At 41.0% G+C, this 20,791-nt stretch overlaps 1 protein-coding gene across 1 annotated transcript in view; it reads right to left on the bottom strand.

Annotated features, from left to right (window-relative positions):
- gdap1 (ganglioside induced differentiation associated protein 1) overlaps positions 1-18,410 on the bottom strand; it is a 90,432-nt gene extending 72,022 nt beyond the window's left edge. The window contains exon 1 of the mRNA XM_063065230.1: positions 18,279-18,410. The gene's annotated coding sequence lies outside the window, so the exon portion shown is untranslated. The remainder of the gene's footprint in view (positions 1-18,278) is intronic.
- Positions 18,411-20,791: the final 2,381 nt, after the last annotated feature.

The following is a 20,791-nucleotide window of genomic DNA, read 5'->3' as shown; positions in this document are numbered from 1 at the left end:
TTTATCTTTCAGTAACATGAGGGCTAAATCAAAAAGGGTGACAAATACAGAGCTGAAGAAGTTACATTTGAATACATCGGTAAGTTTGAAGGTAGATGATTTTGCAGCACAGTTAAAATTCAGCAGGTATGACATTGTGGGCATTACTGAGTTGTGGCTGAAAGGAAATCATTTTTGGGAGCTAAACATCCAAGGATGCAAAGTTGAGACTTTATAAAGCAGTTGTGAGGCCTCACTTGGAGTATTGTGAGCAGTTCTGGGCCCCTTATCTTAGAAAGGATGTGCTGAAACTGGAAAAGGTTCAAACGAGACTCACGAAAATGATTCGAGAATTGAATGGCTTGTCATATGAAGAGTGTCAATGGCTCTGGGCCTGTATTCACTAGAATTCAAAAGATTGAGGAGTGACTTTATTGCAACCTATTGAATGGTGAAAGGCCTTGATAGAGTGGATGTGGAGAGGATGTTTCCAATGGTGGGAGAGTTTAAGACCAGGGGATACAGCCTCAGAATAGAGGGATGTCCTTTTATAACAGAGATGAGGAGGAATTTCTTTAACTAGAGAGTGGTGAATCTGTAGAATTCTTTGCCACAAGCAGCTGTGGAAGCCATGTCTTTATGAATATTTAAGGTAGAGTTTGATAAATTCTTGACTGGTCAGAGTATGAAGGGATACAGGGAGAAGGCAGGAGATCAGGACTGAGAGGAAAATTGAATTAGCCATAATAAAATGGTGGAGCAGACACAATGGGCGAAATGGCCTAATTCTGCTCCTAGGTCTCATGGTCTTACAGATACATGTTGTAATGAAAGGACAGGCAAGCAGGCAGAGGGGTTGGGGTAGTCCTGTTGGTAAAAATCAAAATCAAATCCTTAGAAAGAGGTGAGAAAGGATCAGATGATGACACTCCTTTTGGGTAGAGTTAAGAAACTGCAAGGATAAAAAGACCTTGATGGGAGTTATATACAGCACTCAACAGTCGCCAGAAAGTTGGGTACAAATTACACTGGGAGGTCGAAAAGATATGTAAAAAGGGCAATGTTACAATTGTCATAGGGATTTCAATATGCAGATAGATTGGGAAATTCAGGTTGGTGTTGGATCCCAAGAGAAGAAATTTCTAGAATGTCTACAAGAGAGATTTTGTGGTTGAGACCACTAGGGGAATGGCAATTCTTAATTGGATTATTAGCAGGGAGAAGGTGCTTGGGAAACTGAAAGGTCTGGAGGTAGATAAGTCACCTAGACGAGATGGACTATACCCTAGGGTTCTGAAAAAGGTTGCTGAGGAGATTGTGGAGACTCGTAAACACAAAATAATCTGCAGATGCTGGGGTCAAAGCAACACTCACAACACGCTGGAGGAACTCAGCAGGTCGGGCAGCATCTGCGGAAAAGATTAGTCGAGGTTTCAGGCCGGAACCCGTCCTGACGAAGGGTTCCGGCCCGAAACGTCGACTGATCTTTTCCACGGATGCTGCCCAACCTGCTGAGTTCCTCCAGCGTGTTGTGAGATTGTGGAGACATTAGTTATGATCTTTCAAGAGTCACTAGATTCTAGAATGGTTCAAGAGAAATGGAAAATTGTAAATATCACTGCACTCTTTAAGCAGGGATGGAGACACAATACAGGAAATTATAGGCCAGATAGCCTGACTTCTGTGGTTGGAAAGATGTTGGAGTCCATTACTAAGGATGAGGTGGAGGGACAGGTAGTGTTGAAGCAAGGGGTCTGCAGAAGGACTTAAGTTAGAAGAATGTGCATAGTTGTAGCAGATGGAATATAGTGCAGGGAGGTGTATGGTTATGCACTTTGGTAGAAGTGATAAAGGCATAGACTGTTTTCTATACAAGAAGAAAATTCAGATATCAGCAGTGCAATGGGAGTCTTCGTATGGGGTTCTCTAAAGGTTAACTTGCAGGCTGAGTCAGCGGTGGGGAAGAATTCATTTAGAGAGGACTAGAAAATGAAAGAAAAGTTGTAATTCAGAGGCATTATAAGGCATTGGTCAGACCACACTTGCAGTATTATGAGCAGCTTTGGGAACCTTATATTGGAAAGAATGTGGTGGCATTGAAGAGGGTCTAGAGGAGGTTCACAAGAATGATCCTGGAGAGAGAAGGTTTAATGTATGAGGCGAGTTGATGGCTCTGGGCTGTACCTGCTGCAGTTTAGAAGACTGACTGAAGATCTCATTTTAATCTATCAAATAGTGAAAAGCCTGGATACAGTAGGTGTGGAGAGCATTTTTCCCTTAGTGGGTGAATCTAGCACCAGAGGGCACAGCCTCAGAGCAGAAGGATGTAATTGGGTATATTTAAAGCGGTGGTTGATTAGTAAGGGCATCAGAGGTTACAATGAGAAAACAGGAGAATGGGATTTAGAGGGATAAGAAGTCTGCCATGATGGAATGGCAGAGCAGACTCGATGAGCTGAATGGCCTAATTCTGCTCCTATGTCTTATGGTCTAATACCTATACACATAATTATAAATGGGCAGCAAATTTAAAACACAAACAAGAGAAAATCTGCAGATACTGGAAATCAAAGCAACACACACAAAATGCTGGAGGAACTCAGCAGGCCCGGCAGCATCTATAGAAAAGAGTAAACAGTCGATGTTTTAAAGTGCAGACTATCCTTCACTAACCAATATCTCAATTCACTCAAGGTAAATGGCTCTTTTGGATAATCATAGGATCTCACACAGAAGTGGAGATAAATTCAGTGTACAATACTTATTCTGCCTGTTAAGGACTGCAATAAAGTTAGTCCCAGTGGCCCATTCTTACACTTGACACATTCTTTGATTGTATTTTTCAGCAGGAAGATAAAGCCAATTTTCAAGATGCCACTATCCATCAGGATCAGTAACCAAGTAGCACCACTAAAACAAAATGATTCCCCAGCAATGTCACTTTGCAAGATTGATTAAGGAATTTGGGGCGGGGTTCTGAGTTGGATGATCAGCCATGATCATAATAAATGGTGGTGCAGGCTCGAAGGGCCGAATGGCCTACTCCTGCACCTATTTTCTATGTTTCTATGTTTCTATATTGTTAAGTGTACATATACCACATCACTCAATGGTGAATTTTATTTTATCTCCTGAGTGCACATTGTACCACTAAGTCGGCGTATCGCAAGGGCTCGAGAAGAATAAAGAAAGCCACAGATCGGAATGTGAAAATTTCATTAACAAAATGTATTCTGGAAAATGGTAGGACACAACACCCATTAGTTTCACAGATGTCTTACAACCAGTTGCGGCGAAACAACAAGACCACCACAATGTGAAAGTAAGCAGAGAAAGAGAAAATTGCTAAAGAATCATAAAGCGAAGACTGTGACGAAGCAGGAATTCAGGGCGTGTGATAATAAAAAAACAAGCACAGTCACAAGGCTTGATAAATAGAGATGTAAAAGCAAACAACACAAGTGTGGATTTTTCACAAGTATCCCAGCTACATCAGTAATAGGCCACATAAGATCATGTTAACAAGTATAATGGACTTGGCTCTTTGAGCAAGCTGTGCATTCTGAATGAAAATTATATCAGTTATAAAGCATTTCCTGCATAACAGCGGCTCAAGTTCTTTCTGTGATAGTATTTGGTGAGATATTTCAATGCATGACTTTATTATTCATGACAGTGATATCACATAACCTATAATTTATACCTCTACTTTATAATTTGTTTTAAATACAGATTGTTTCTCTACCAAGCAGCATGAAATTACATTTTTAAAATCTAAGCCAATCATCTGTAAGGGCATAATTGTCACTCTGTACTTAAATTATAACTAATCATTTGTTTATCACCAATGATGTGCATTGCGTTCTGAGTGTTTGGAAGTATTCAAACTCTGAGTAGAAAGATAATATTTTCCGGAAGCTAGAAGACAAATTTAAGCATTTCCTTAAAGATAGTTTCACGTTCCATAAATCACAGCAGCTGCTGCCTTTCCAATACCAACAATTATACCTGAACTTTGTAAAGGCTCCATAAAAATTTCAGCTCAGCTAGAAAAAAAACAAAAGGCTTGAAAGTAAAATACAATAGTATTTCACATTCCTTAAACAGGCCATCATCGCAACCAGAAATAGCAATTAATTTAGTTCTCTTCAAAATGCTTGAAGAAAGTCAAAACTCACTGCCGTACCACTCCTCCTTCCCTTTCTCCCACAATTCACTCTCATCTCCTGTCAGATTCCTTCTTCCTCATCCTCTACCTTTCTACCTATCACCTCCCAGCTTCCCACTTCATCCCCCTCCCCCACCCACCTACTTTCCACCTCACCTGGTTTCACCTACCACCTTCTAGTGTGTACTCCTCCCCTCCCCCCCCAACTATCTTATTTTGGCTTATTCCCGCCCCCCCCCCCACCTTTCCAGTCCTGGTGAAAGGTCTCAGCCCAGAACATCGTTTCTTTATTCCTTCCCACAGATGCTGCCTGACCTGTGTAGTTCCTCCAGAATTTTGTGCCTGTTACTTTGGATTTCCAACATCTGAGGCATCTCTGTGTTTATCACTGCATTAATAGGATTTTTTTTCTGAAATTATACACCTGGGGAAAAGATGAATTGCCTAATACTTAACTTACCTACCCTTTTGTTACATATTGCTGAACTCTATTGTTCCCCAGTCAACCTATTTGAAATAATATGTCAAAAGGAATGCAAATTAATTATCTATTCATTTTAACTGTTTGTATAAGATCACTTCAAGTAATTTCATGCAGTCTTAGCATATAACATTTGCTGACAAGGAAACCATCCCTAGCTGTCTAACAGAAAACAACAGAAAGACACGTTCTTTTACTTCTGATGTCTGTTCATTGAAATTCTCCCACAATGCTAGATTGGGATTTCCAGAATATTTTAAAACCTTGCAATGATGCCAGAACACTAGGATGTGCTCAAGTCAGGATGTTATTTGACTGACCCTATGACTGAGTTAACTTTTTATATTTTACCATATCCTTCTTACTGGTGGAAACACTGCATTTTGAAAAAAAAATAAGCCAAGATTTTAAGTCTCCCCAATTACCAAAGTTTTTTTCCCCCCAAAAACCATTCTAGTGGCCTCTTACAGAACATTTTCAATTCCTATATCAAAGAGATTATACACAGGTGTAATTATCTCTAAAAATGATTGAGAACACTACCTCACTTTTTAAATATAGATTATTTCTGTTTTTTGCACGATTTTTAATCTATTCAATATACGTATACTGTAATTGATTTACTTATTTATTTATTATTATTATTTAATTTTTTTCTTCTTCTATATTATGTATTGCATTGAACTGCTGCTGCTAAGTTAACAAATTTCATGACACATGCCGTTTATAATAAACCTGATTCTGATTCTGAATTATTATTTAATGTTACAGCAGTAAAATAACAATAGCATTAATAATTTCTCAGTAGAGTATCTCAAAATCAGTATCAGCTATATTATCACTGTCTTACAGGACATGTTTTTGTGGCAGCAATACAATGCAGAGAGAAAATTACTAGGAATTATGAAATAAATAAATAGTGCAAAAAAAAGAAATAATGACTGTTCAAAAATCTGACGATGCAGAGGAAGACGCTGTTCCAGAATCATTAAGTGTGGGTCACCAGGTTCCTGTACCTCCACCCCGAAGGTGGTAATGGTCAGTGGGCAGGTCCCAGATGGTGAGAGTCCTTAATGATGGATGTCACCTTCTTGAGGCACCGTCTTTTGAAGATGTCTTTAATGGTGAAGAAGCTGGCTGAGTCTACAAACCTCTGCAGCCTCCTTCAGTCATGCACATTGGACCCTCCTTCCCAGGCTGTGATCCAAGCTGTCAGAATGTTCTCCATGGTACATCTGTAGGAATTTGCTCGAGTCTTTGGTGACATACCAAATCTCCTCAAGCTCCTTACAGGTTTTCACAGGTGTGCCTTCTTCATCCTTGGTGCAAATGAGGGCCAACAGGGAAATGAGTGTATCTCAAAAAAAATTGAAGTATCTAGCCTATTGTGTCATGCCCCGTACACTCCCACATTAAACCCACAACATAGCTAAAGGTATGAACAAATGGAAGAATAGAGGAAAGGCCCATTTCTCTGTCCTCTGCCCTGACCGTCAAAGGAGCCATTTTCAAGTTCATCTGGGTATCCAGGATGGAATCAGTCTGATGGGTCATGATGTTCAAGTCGTTGTATAACTGGGGAAATAGAATAACCAACATCACCCTCGTCCATGGACATCTTTGTGTGTGGTTACATCAGGCTGAGCTTAGATCCAAAATACATGGACCAAGTGTCAATATATGTGAGGGTAATAGTTTTCCCCAGTGTTATGAAGGGTGGGCCTGGGCCCATTGTTGTACAATGCCCTAGTCAGCTGGACATTGCCACACTAGCTATTATTCACGGAAAAGCTTTTCCAGGAAAGCAAATTGGGCCACAAGTCCATCAAGCAGTGACCTACAGGACAAAGACATGATTGGATCCTGTGGGGTAGTTTTCCAAGCAGACTGTCCAAACAATCTAGTAGAATGCCTCATCACTAGAGCTCACCAATAAGCATCAAGACCTTGCTTGGCTGGCAGTGAGAGGAGGTCCCTCTGTTGGATTTTTCCTGTACAGCTGGAATCTTACTTCCAGTGCATGCCATCTTTGGAATGACTGCAATGAGAAGGAAGTAGTCGCCCACTTCTTTGCAGACAATGTATTTTCAAAGAGGGTGTGGAGAGGTATACAAGGGTCCTTCTCACGGTTCATCCCAAGTAGCCATGGAGGACTTTCTGACTTCCAGCTGCTCCCAGGGATATACACAGAGATGGACATCAAGTGCTATTGGAAAATCATCAGTCTGATCATCAGATGATCTTTGGCCTCCCCAAGATTTGTTGGTATTTCCAGTCTGTAAGGAACTAGCACATTCCAGGCTGCAGGAGTACTTATTCAGGGACTCACTGAAACACAGCATGGCCAACACAAAGGCTTTCACAAAAGCTGCAGTCTAGGGTCCTTCTGCCACTCAACATTTAGCGGCTGGTTCTGGAGTGGAAGTCCTTCAAATGCAATCTGTATCGCCCCAGGAAGCCACATGAGTGACAATGATCTTGGTGTACTTCGTACCATTGTCACTTAATATAGAACCAATAACACTGCGAATGTAAACAGCCATGGACTGTTTTTCTTTTGTGTTTGTGTATATTTTCATTATGAATAAAGTTTATTTTTGAGATAAAAACAAAGCAAAATAATTATATATCTTTTATTACATTATACAGATATACAGTAGGTTTGCTGATTTCTAGACTGCTTCAGGATGAGCATGTATATTTGTTTCACACCCAGCCACTGGAACAAGAAACAAGATTAGCTGATTTCAGCAAAATAATTGTACTTCACTCAGTTGCACAGAGAATAAAGCATTGTGCTTTATGAGAAGTCGTGGTAAATTATTTAGTTTCATATTTCATATGACCTGAACACAGTCACATTTTAGAGCTGCTTTTATTTTTACTACTAATAGGTAGTGTTGCTCAGTGATAATGTAATAAGACTGGAAATCCAGAGGTTTGATTTAATGGCCTGGAAACATTAGTTAAAATCTCTTCAAAGAAGCTGAGAAATTCAAATCATTAAGCAAAATCTGGAATGAAAAGCTGGGATCAATTATAGTTAATGAAGCTATCAATGGTCATAAAAATCTACCTGGTTCACTTCTCTCTGTTAAAGAAGGAAACTTTTTGTTTTAACCTGGTCTGGCAGCCATGGTAGTGGAGTGGTCAGTGCATCGCTTTACACTGTCGGCAATCTCTGATCAGGGATCATCTCCCACTGCTGTCTGGAAGGAGTTTGTGCCGCCTGGTGCTCCGCTTTCCTCCCAAGTTCCAATGATGTTAGTTTTGTGGGTTAGTGAGTTGTGGGCATGTTATGTTGGCACCGGAAGCGTGGCATTTGCAGGCTGCCCCCAGCATAATCCTCGGACTGGGAAAGGTCAGACTCACCAGCACAAACTGGAAATCTGACATGGCAACACACGTTCATCTCGTGCGGCCCTCCAAAGTCCTCCTCCCGAGCATATGGGAATCTGTGTGAGAATTGGCAGAGCTTTCAAACAGACAGCTCAAGCAATTACACCGTGGTAGTTATTAATTTCAGTTGATATTCCGGAGATCAGTCTAATAAAAGCTTAAATTTCAAAGTAAATTGATCACCAGAGTACATAAATGTCACTAAATTCTACCCCAAGATTCATTTTCTTGCAGGCATTCACAGTAAAACAAAGAAGTGCTATAGAATCAATGAAAAACTACACTCAAAGACTGAAAAGCAACCAATGTTCAAAAGAAGACAAACTATGCAAAACAAAAAGAAGCTAATAATAATATCAATAATAAATAAGTCAATAAATAATACTGAGAACATGTGTTGTAGAGTCCTTGAAAGTGAGTCCATACAAAGGTTGTGTTCAGTGATCAGTTCAGTGTGTTGTGGTGAGGATGTCCATGCTAGTTCAGGAACCTAATAGTTGAAGGGTTCAATAGAATCATCCCTGCATAATTTCTATTCTACTAGAATATAGAAACAGAATAAATCATCCCTGATGTATTTGGACTATTAGAGCAGGAAAATATCCTTCAATCTGAGTCTCATGTCTCAAAATATCATTCAATTTCATTACGTTGGTTCAATGTGTCAAGGCATCAGACGTGCCTAAAATGTTGTGCCAGTCTGGTGAAGTACCACACAATTAGCAATAGAAGACACAAACAGAGAGAAGAAATCCAGACAGAAGTCAAAGAGTGGGAATAAAGGGAGCTTTCTCTGGATGGCTTCCAGTGACTGATGGTGTTCTGGAGGGGACAGTGCTGGATCCACTAATTTTACTATATGCTCATGATCTACATCATGGAATTCATGGTTTTCTGACCACGTTTGCAATTGAGAAGGTAGTGTTGAGGAAGCAGGGAGTCTACAGAAGGACTTGGACAGATTAGGAGAATAGGCAAAAAAGTGGTAGATGGAATACTATGTATGGAAGTGTATAGTCATGCACTTTGGCAGAAGGAATAAAGGTGGAGACTATTTTCGAAGCTGCAAAGGGATTTGGAAGCCCTAGTGCAGGATTCCCTAAACGTTAACTTGCAGGTTCAGTCGGTGGTAAAGGAGAAAAATACAATGTTCGCATTCACTTCCAGAGAACTAAAATATAAAAGCAAGAATGTAATGCTGAGGCATTATAAGGCATTGGTCAGACCACATTTGGAGTATTATGAGCAGTTTTCGGGCCCACATCTAAGAGAGGATGTGCTGGTTTTGGAGAGGGTCCAGAGGAGGTTTACAAGAATGATCTGGGAAAAAAAGGGTTAACATTTGCTGGATTTGGGCTTGTACTGGCTAGAGTTTAGGAGAATGGGAGGGGGAATCTCACTGATAGCTACCAAATATTGAAATGCCTCTACTGAGTGGATGTGAAGAGGATGTTTCCAATTGTGGGAGAGTCTAAGAACAGAGAGCACAGCATCAGAATAGAAAGATATCCTTTTAGAACAGAGATGAGGATACATTTCTTTAGCCAGAGGGTGGTAAATCTGTGGAATTCATTGCCACAGATGGCTTTAGGGCAAAGTTACTGGATATATTTAAAGCAGAGGTTGATAGGTTCTTGATTAGTAAGGGCGTTAAAGGGAAGAAGGCAGGAGAATAATGTGGAGATGGAAAATAAATCAGCCACAATTGAATGGCAGGGCAGACTCAATGCGTTAATGGTCTTATGGTCTTAATCATTGGATTCAATCAAAGCTCTGCTGTCTTGGAAAAACAAATTAAAGATGTGTTATACATTGAAAAGGAGGAGGAGGAGGAGGAGGAGGAAGAGGAGGAAGCTCCATAATCATCCAAATCCTCAACAATGATTCTAGCACATGCACATAAAAGACAAGACAGAATATGTTCAGCTGTCGTTCGTTTGTTTGTCTGTGCATTACATGCCATGTCTATGATTTGGGCGATCATGGTCTTTCCATGACCATTATTGTTCTTGGCAAATTTTTCTACAGAAGTGGTTTGCCATTGCCTTTATCTGGGCAATGTCTTTACAAGACAGGTGACCCCAGTAATTATCAATACTCTTCAGAGATTGTTTGCCTGGCATCAGTGGTCACATAACCAGGACTTGTGATATGCACCAGCTGCTCATAAGACCATCCACCACCTGCTCTCGTGGCTTCACGTGACCCTGATCAGGGGTGGGAGGAGGGTTAAGCAGGTGCCCGAGGGTGACCTGCATGTTAGTGGAGGGAAAAAGTGCCTTGCACCTCCTTTGGTAGAGACATTTCTCCACCCCGTCACCCATGATGAGACCCAAAAGCTCATCGTTCAATCCACTTCTGCTCTCTAGATTTCACCCATTCACAAATAATTTTCACCAAGATTATGCACACTGGGAAGGCTTTAAGAATAGTTCAATTGCAACAGTGGACCCTTGTGATATTGCCAAGCTGTTCCAATGCAAGTGAAACATATCAGCCTACCCAACAAAGTGAAAATTACCCTGTTCACAAAAGGCAGGACAAATTCAAACCAGACAATAAATTCTCCATCAGCTTCTTCTCACCCATTGGTGTGCTAATGGAATGTACTATAGACGAGTGCTACTAAGCAGCATTAACACTGTTTTTCCGTGACCACATTCCGTTTCCAGTCCTCATTACAACCTTAGTACAAACACCAAACAGAAAAGTTGAATTCTTAAACTGTAGTACGTGTGATTGCCTTAGCTTCCAGACCTTCTCGTGAAAATAAAATCAAAAACAATCAGGGCAAACATTTCAGAAGCTTGCACAAAGGTCATTAATGTTGGAGATGACACCTATTCACTTAAGGGACTCGGACAGGACTTGCAATGCCAGTTTTTATCATCCATGCCTAATCAGCCTTAAGAAGCTGGATATCAGTCTCATCCTTCGACTTCTACAATCCTCCTGCAGGAAGATACACCTACAGCATTGTTGAATGGGGAGTTCCTGGATTTGAAACCACGGTGCTGAATGAAGAGTATTTCCAAGTCAGACTGGAACTTGAAGGGGAACCTTCTGGTGTCAGCGTTTTCATAGGCTTCTTGCTCTGGTCTTCCTTGGTGAAAATGGTATCGTGTTTGGGAGGGATTTAGAGTAGTCTAGACAAGTCAACACTATGTGTTTGGTCAGTACAACTATTGTGTATTCCAAATATGGCATACGAATGAAAGTTTAGGATAGCAGATGTCATTCCATTCAAGTGAGAATGGGCGGTGTCAAACCTGTGTTGTTAGAACTACCCTCATCCAGGCTCATAATGTATATTCTATTACATCCCTGACTCATGCCTTGTAGATAATGAAACGTCTCTCAGGTCTCGGAAGATAACCCATTCTCTGCAGGGTTTAACCACAATACTAATGTAGTAGTTTATGTATTTATGTATGTAGTTGCTTGTAAATGGCAAACTCAGGATGTTGTTGGTTGGGAGCTTTGGAATGTTGATTAACTTTCTCCCATATTCGATTTTGCCATTGGCTGTCACTTACTATTGATAAGTCCATAGTGGATGTTGTCCTAATCATGCTGCATGTACATATGAGCCACTCATTTTCTGAAGCATAGCATTCTAACATGGTAGAAGGAAGGTTATTGATAAAGCTGCTGAAGATGACTGTACGTATAACGCTGTCCGAGGAACCCCTGCAGCAATGCCCTGGTGCTGCAATATTGAATTACAACAAATACAAACGTCTTCTTATGAATGAGGTTTCCGTCAGCCAATTGAGAGTTTCCCTGATTCCTTTTATCCTCAGTTTTACCAGGGCTCTGATGCCATGTTCGGTCAAATGAAGCATCCTGATGAAGGGTTTCAGCCCGAAATGTCAACTCTACTCTTTTCCATAGACGCTGCCTGGCCTGCTGAGTTCCTCCAGCATTTTGTGTGTGTTTCTTCGGATTTCAAGCATCTGCAGATTTTCTCTTGTTTGTGTTTGGTCAAATGATTCCTTTATGTCTCTGAAATGTATTTCCTTTGTGGATATTTGGAAACAGGCTGAAATGAATTATGTAGCTGATGGTCCTGACAATACCCAAACTGGGCAGGTTTCAGCAACTGACAAAATAAAAATCTATGTTGGTTGTACGGATAGTACAAGAAATTAACTTGAAAAGTTTTAACTCACGGTTCAAATATGTCAAATTAAAAATGGTGCTGGGAGAAATTTAGAATTACTGCATTAAATTATATCCAAGTATGATGCCAATCACAAATTCCACACTACACTGGTATAAGTATTTCTTACAATAAAGTGCAAATTTCTCATCATCTAGCCAAGACATCCGTTAGAAGGACTGGAAGAACTTTCAGTGTTTGGTCCACATGATTTAACATCTTTGCTTTTTGGAGGTTAGAGTTTCTCTTACTTTTCTATTTGTCTGCTAAAATAATTAGTCTGAGAGTTAGAGGCTGAATTGCATTTCGTGATTCTTTTATTCTGTTTTTATCATTTTGCTTAATATTTAAGGATGCCTTTCATCTCAATGAAAGAGGGAAGCAGCTATTTTCTGCACTAATAAAGATTGAGTTTCCTTCCTGTTGTCTTCTTCCATTTTATCCATCCAGCAGTAACTCCAATCATACTTTTTGCATTAAGACCAAGTCAGATGAGGAACAGAGTCAGTCATTTACCACATGGAACTACTTCATTATTGATGTCTAGGCAGTGAAAGCAAACTATGATGGCTCCCTTTTATACTCTTAGGATTCCTGATGATCCATGGAGCTCAGTTAGGAGTGTCCATTAGAGCTAACTTACTAAATATCCATTAAAGCCACTTAGTAGTTCGGTTTAAGATTTACTTTTTTAATAGAACTATTTTCACAGGGCTTTGTTATAAAGGAGGTAGCATTAATAATAATAGGCATCCGTTAGTCTCGTGAGACCATGGATTTGCGCCTTGGAAGGTTTCCAAGGTGCAGGTCTGGGCAAGGTTTTAAGGAAGACTGGCAGTTGCCCCATGCTGCAAGTCTCCCCTCTCCATGCCACCGATGTTGTCCAAGGGAAGGGCATTAGGACCCATACAGCTTGGCACCGGTGTCATGGCAGAGCAAAGTGTGGTTAAGTGCCTTGCTCAAGGACACAACACACTGCCTCAGCCAAGCTCGAACTAGCGACCTTCAGATCACTAGACGAACGCCTTAACCACTTGGCCACGCGCCAACACTAGTATTAACCTTGAGTGGAAATATTATAACATGTTATCCCGGAGTCATCCCTTGTGGATGTCACAGTAGTGCTCAGACAGGACAGACGGAAGAGCTTGTATAATGAGCCTTTATGAGTAGAACTGAGGAATAAGAAAGGTAAGACCATGTTAATGGGATTATAGTACGGACCACCCAACTGTCCATGGGACTTAGAGGAGCAAATTTGTAGGGTGACTGCAGACTGTTGCAAGAAACATAAGATTGTGATAGTAGGTGATTTTAACTTACCACATATTGTCAGGGATGCCAATACTGTAAAGGAGCTGGATGGGAAAGAGTTTGTCAAATATGTTCAGGAAAGTTTCCTTAATCAGTACATAGAAGTCCCAACTAGAGAGAGTGTGATACTAGATCTCCTGTTAAGGAATAAGACTGGGCTGGTGACAGAAATTTGTGTGGGGATAGACTTTGCATTCAGTGATCATAATACATTTTTTTCAAGGTAATTACAGAAAAAGATAGGTCTGGTCCTTAGATTCAGATTCCAAATTGGAGAACGGCCAATATTAATGTTATTAGAATGGATCTGGCAAGTGTGGATTGGGACAGGTTGTTTTCTGGCAAAGATATATTTGATAAGTAGGAGGCATTCAAAAGAGAAATTTTGAGAGTACAGAGTTTGTACATTCCTGTGAGAATAAAAGGCAAGGGAACCTTGGTTGTCAAGGGATATTAAGGCCCTGGTTAAGAAAAAGAAGGAGGTGCATTGCAGATATAGGCAGGCAGGAACAAATGAGGTACTTGAGGAGTATAAGACTTAAGTAAGAAATCAGGAGGGCTAAAAGAAGACATGAGATTGCTCTAGCAGACAATATGAAGGAGAATCCTAAGGGTTCCACCAGATACATTAAGAGCCAAATGATAGAAAGAGATAAAATTGGTCCTGTGGAAGATCAAGTGGTAGTCTATGTGCGGAGCCAAAAGAGATGGAGGAGATCTCAAACAGATTTTTTGCCTGTATTTACTCGGGAGACAGACAGAGTCTATGGAAGTTTGGCAAAGCAGCAGCAAGGTCATGGACCCTGTACAGATTACAGAGGTAGAGCTGATCTGAGGCAAATTAGGATGGATAAATCCCCAGGGCCTAAAAAGGTGTTCCCTTTGACCCTACAGGAGGCAAGTGCAGAAACTACAGGGGCCCTAGCAGGGATATTTAAAACATCCTTAGCCACAGATGAGGTGCTGGAGGATTAGAGGATAGTTAATGTTGTTCCATTTTTTAAGAAAGGCTCTAAAAAATCAATAATGAGAAAGTTATTGGAAGGTACTTTAAGGACCAGATATCTAAGTATTTAGATAGCCAGAGACTAATTTGGGATAGTCAACATGGTTTTGTGCATGGCAGGTCATGTCTAATTAATCTTACAGAGTTTTTTGAGGAAGTTACCAGGAAAGTTGATGAAGGCAAGCCAGTGGATGTTATCTACATGGAGTTTAGCAAGGTCTTTGACAAAGGCCAGCATGGGAAGATGGTCAAGAAGGTTCAATCACTTCACATTCAAGATGAAGTAGCAAATTGAATTAGACATCGGCTTCACGAGAAAAGCCAAAGAGTGGTAGTAAATGGTTGCTTCTCTGACCAGGAGGCCTGTGCCTTGTGGTGTGCTGCAGGAACTGGTGCTGATTCTGTTGTTGTTTGTCGTCTATATCAATGATCGGGATAATAATGTGGTGAACTGGATCAGCGAATTTGCAGATGACACTGAGATTGGGGTATAGTGGACAGCAAGAAAGGCTGTCAAAGCTTGCGGTGGATCTGGACCAGCTGGAAAAATGGGCTGAAAAATGGCAGACGGAATTTAATGCAGACAAGTGTGAGGTGTTGCGATTTGGGAGGACCAGCCAGTGTAGATTTCAGACAGTGAGCAGTAGGGAACTGAGAACTGTGGTAGAACAGAAGGATCTGAGAATACAGATCCATAATCCCTTGAAGGTGGTGTCACAGGTAGAGAGGGTTGTAACATTGGCCTTCATAAATCAATGTACTGAGTACGGGAGTTTGGATGTTCTGTTGAAATTTCAAGTATTGTGCACAGTTTTGGTCACCTGCATACAGAAAAGGTATAAATAAGATTGAAAGAGGGTAGAGAAAGTTGACAAGGATGTTGCCAGGACTTGAGGACCTGTGTTATAGAGAAAGGTTGAATAGGTTAGAACACAGAAGATTGAGGGGAGATTTTATAAAAGTATACAAAATTATGAGGGGTGGAGATAAGGTAAGTGCAAGTAGGCTTTTTCCACTGAGGTTGGGTGAGACTAGAACTGGAGACGATGGGTTAAGGGTAAAAGGTGGAATGTTTAATAGGAACATGAGTGGGAACCTCTTCACTCCAAAGATGGTGAGATTGTGGGATGAGCTACCAACACAAGCTGTGGATAAGGGTTTGATTTCAACATTTAAGAGAAATTTGGATAGGTACTTAGATGGGAGGGATATGGAGGGCTATGGTCCCGTTGCTGGTCAATGGGAATAGACAGATTAATGGTTTGGCATAGACTAGATGGGCCAAAGGGCCTGCTTCATTGCTGTGGTGTTCTATGACTCTAGGATGCACTGAAAATTCTTAGAAGTAGTGTGCGGTCTTACAGGAAATACAACAGGTATACGTCGATCTGTTATATTTCAATGAAAACTTATATCACATCACTGAGTTCAGAGCATTTCCCCATCAGCAAAAGATTTTCTTTTCTTTCAGTAATATGTTTATCCAACCGTTATTGTCACCCAACTCTGCAATTTCTATAAACTAGATTCCTACTCCTATCACAGAATGTCCCATTCAACCATCATCCAAGTGCTTTGGCCGCCATTGGCATCCAGTCAACACATTTTTAATTACAAACTTACAGTATTTTCAACCAGTTCAAATCTGTTATGATCTTGCATCCTTATGCATTAATCCTCTCCAGGCCTATGACACTCATTTTGTATGACCGTACGTTTCTCTTGTCCAGGTTTAAGTGTGGATAGGTGATGCATATATCAGATTCAGGTTTAATATTACTGGCATATGTCATGAAATTTGTTAACTTTATGGCAGCAGTACAATGAAATACATGATAAATATAGAGAAGACACTGAATTACATTAAGTATATGTCTTAAATAGTTATGTTAAAATAAGCAGTGCAAAAAAGAAGAAATGAAAAGGTAATGAGGTCATGTTCATGGGTTCAATGTCCATTTAAGAATCAGATGGCGGAGGGGAAGAAGCTGTTCCTGAATCACTGAGTGTGTGTCTTCAGGCTTCTGTACCTCCTTCCCAATGATAACAATGAGAGAAGGCATGTCCTGGATGGTGGGGATCCGTATTGATGGACACCACCTCCCTACGACACCAGTCATTGAAGATGTCTTGGATACTGTGGAGGTTAGTACCATGATGGAGCTGACTAGTTTTACAAGTTTCTGCAACTTATTTCGATCTTGTGCAGTAGCTCCCCACCCCACCACCATACCAGACGATGATGCAACCAGTCAGAATGCTCTCCATGGTACATTTAGAGAAGTTTTTGAGTGTTTTAGTTGAAAAACCAAATCTCCTCAAACTCTTGATGAAATATAGCCACTGCCTTGCCTTTTTTTATAGCTGCAACAATATGTTGCACCCAGGTTAGGCCCTCAGAGATATTGACACCCAGGAACGTGGAATTGCTCACTCTCTCCACTTCTGATCCCTCTATGAAGATTGGATTGTGTTCCCTCGTCTTTTTCCTTCTCGTCCACAATCGCTCTTTAATCTTGCTGACCTTGAGTGCAAGATTGTTGTTGTGGCATCACTCGACTAACTGGTATATCTCACTCCTGTATGCCCTTTTGTCACCATCTGAGGTTCTGCCAGCAAATTTATAATGGCATTTGAGCTACGCCATATATTCATCTATGTGGTCCCAACTTCTGGAATATTCTCTCAAAACTCTTCACCTCACCATTTCACTCACTTCTAAAATATTTCCTAAAAGTATTTCTATTCTGAAAAGTCATCAAGTCATCATGGTTGGCTTGGTGTTATTATTTGCCCTAAGGTGGACTTACAGTGCAACCATACAATTCTAATACAACCGTAATGCACTGCCACCTAAATTAAGTTTGTCCTATAAATATTGCCCTTTAAGTATAAAAAGAGTTTCAAAAATTAGAAGAACTCCCATAAAGAATTTGGAACCTTGATCAGTAGATTTGCTGAGTTGTTTCATCACTTAAATTGGGAAATTGGCCTTTTCAATTTCTGTGGGATTTTTTTTGGCCAGGCCAGTCCAACATATTCAATTGTAGGACCTCCTGGGATTTGTCTATGGATGCATTTCTTTTTTCCTATTAATAAGTCAATATTTTATTTCACTTTTGAATAAATGATCATCGCTACTTATGGATGATGATAGGTATTTGCAGTGAAATAACACAATAAAGTAAAAGATAGAATATAGTTAAACGTAGGGAACAATAAATTATGACTATGACTAATGTTAACCTGCTTCTTAACGTGCCAGTTACTTGATCTTGCATTGTGAAAAAAAAGTGTGAACCTCATTTGTAATCGGGCAATCCAGGTTCTTTGCAAAACATGCAGTGATATTTCAAAGTTGGCGCAATTTCAATGAAGATTTTCGTACAAATGTAACTCCATGAAAAGAGAGTTGGTGGAAGAAATACCTGAATGATGCTACTCTTTATAATTCCCAGTATATTATTCTCATGCACCTTGGACCTCAGCTATAATAACAAATCACTGTAAAATAAACTGCGTGCACAGAATGTGACATTATGCAAACTTTTTTTTTGTTTATAATTATTCCCGCGTCTGCTGCAATAAGATCGTCAGCGCAGGTCTAACTTAGAACTGACATGTAACCAGCATCCTTTTATTCCCCATCTGATTGATTTCAGGTCAGTTTCTCAGTATATACAGTACTTCACTCCACCTTCAGTATATTTGGCTCATAAATATTTTCTACAAAATCGAAATACACGTGAAATGATCCACGTCAACTCACCGGGTCTACCTGGACTCCCCCTGAACGTGCTATCAGATTCTGTTCGCCAGTTGCCTGAACAGCTGTGGAGATATTTGTATGAACGCCACATTAGTCTGGTTTTCACTCCGACAATCCCTGTGCGAATCTCTGTACTTCGCCAGCCTGAGCCTCCCGAGCTCAGCGCTGCGCAACCATAACCATATTTATTCTTCCTTCTATTCTGGGAGCCTCCTGACGCACTTTTTCTCAAATTACGCATTCCGTTTACAGTATTTAACAGATTGAACAACATCTGGCGTCACACTCAATCATGGTCAAAAATCAGAGCCGACGTCTTGCGATGTTTTTAAAATCATATTTGGCGCTTCTTGTCACCAATAGCGTTCGATGCTTTGAGCTTTTGGATCGGAAATACTATATTGGTTTCTATGTAAAGGGAACCAACTTTTACCAAAGCTTCAGATTTGTAAGGTTCCTATTACAAACAAGATAATTTGTGCGGACGTGTGTGGATATCAGCAAATGTTCAACTGGTAAACTAACAGGGGAAGGGAAATTTGACTCTGCACATGAAAAGCCAATTGTGTCATAACATGCAACACCCAAGCAGTTATATAAAAAGGGGTTGAGTTATTATCAAGAATATTGAAAACATTCCTAAACTCAAGGAGCAAACTCCGGGGTTAGTGACGGTGATGCAACACCGTTAAAAAAGTATTTGCACCATCCAAACGGCGACCCCCACGCAATTGTATTTACATCCCATTTGAGTAATTACCTTGCCTAATAACGTTAGCATTTTTCTATTGATGCCAGGCGTTGCTAAAACTTTCGTGTTATTTCAGTTGCTTTTTTTTAAAGTTTACGCGTTGGCAGCGCTGGGTAAGAATTCACCCACACGCACCTTTTACTTCTCAAGAGCTGGAGTTAAAATCGTCCTTGATCGTCAGGGCCACTAGAAGAGAATAAATCTTCTATTTATTATCTCTTAGATAACTCGATGTGTTCCCAGTCTCCAGTATTTATTTCTAATTTCATTCGTGTTAATTAGCGAATTCGTTTTCTCTTCTCTCGCATCCCTTACGAGGAGGCCTATCTGAGATGAGATCTCTTCTCTTCTCCGTTGGTACCACTTTGCCTTTGGTCTGGATCACTGAACGACGATTTCATTCTGTCTATTTCTTCGCGTCCATCTTGACTATAATTCGCATTTCCAACATTAAGTATCAATAGCGGTGTTTGGTTGTCAGTCGTATGGCAGGAGCCCCGCGCGAGTTTTCAAAGTGGAAGAATCATTGCAGAAGGACAGCTCCACTCTCGATCTCGGAAGTCCGACTCCAGTGGTACAGGTAGTCATCGCAACCTGGGTTCTTCCTTGGTTGCAGTGGGTGACCATGACTATTTCTGCGTTCTCCACGAAGCGTTGCAGGTTGTTGGATCTCATCTGGCTGACTTCACCTGTCTCTATCTCACCAGGGTATGGGATCCACCGGCTACCTTCATCTGATCCACCCCGCCTTTCAAAGCAGTGCACCGGTGTTGCTACTTGGAGCCACAGGTGAGAGCTGAGTGTTGAGTGGAGACCAAAGGTGAGAGAGCTGCCCCAGAATGGACAGGACAAGCGCCCTCACCAGAGGTGCTACCATACCCTATACATCCCATGCACACTATATGTTAATACTATTTAAAATTTAGCTGTTACTTTTCAAATGCCTGTTGGTTCTTTACTCCTCCGTTGGTTCCTCTTCTCTTTTATTTTAATTCCCGTTTTCTGCCGCTCTCTCATGTGACTTTCTTCCCTAAATTTTGTTTTGCCCTCAGCCTTTGTCAGCTGAAATGCTTTCATCCCGGTCTCTATGTGCACTCTGTGCACCAGCCTCTCCATCAATGTAACCAAACCACGTGCACCACTCAGCACCAGCTTCGCAATTGCCGTGCCCACACCAACCAAATTCTTTAGTACCTGGGTGCATCCTTTCCACAGACATTGACCAGACCCCTCAACAACCCTGACTCTCTTTGCCTTCCCACCTCCTGTGCTATGAAGTTTCCAGTCCCACTGGATCTTCCACCTCCCTCTGCAAACTCATCAGTCCACATGCCTGCACCCCCTACACACCACAGTTTCTCTCTCCAGATTATCCCACCCGTTGAGCCTGTCTTCCTCCTGACACCTCAGGCGCCGTGCCCACTTCCCATAGTCCATGTTCACCCGTTCACCACCTACCAGTCTCTCTCCAGTTCCCGATCCCCGCTGAACAGTTCGTGCGTGCAAAGAAAGTGTTTGTGCCACACTTTCTCAACCTCCTTTCCCAATCTAATGTTCCCGCACCCAAGTTTCTCCCGTGCCTCCGATCTCTGACCCATCTCCCTGTCCAAAACTGGACAAGCCCTGTGTCCATTTCCTTCCCCACCTCTAGTCCACATAGTGATCTTCCTCATTTTTAAGTCTCATCGATCCCCATGCCACGTCTCTGTTCCCTGGGCCCATATCATTCCATTGTTTAGTCCCTATTTCCACTATCTCGCAA

Source organism: Mobula hypostoma, chromosome 1, assembly GCF_963921235.1.
Source record: "Mobula hypostoma chromosome 1, sMobHyp1.1, whole genome shotgun sequence".
Lineage (NCBI taxonomy): Eukaryota > Metazoa > Chordata > Chondrichthyes > Myliobatiformes > Myliobatidae > Mobula > Mobula hypostoma.
Note: the sequence above shows the minus strand (reverse complement) of the source record. Positions and strands in the feature narration are given on the sequence as shown.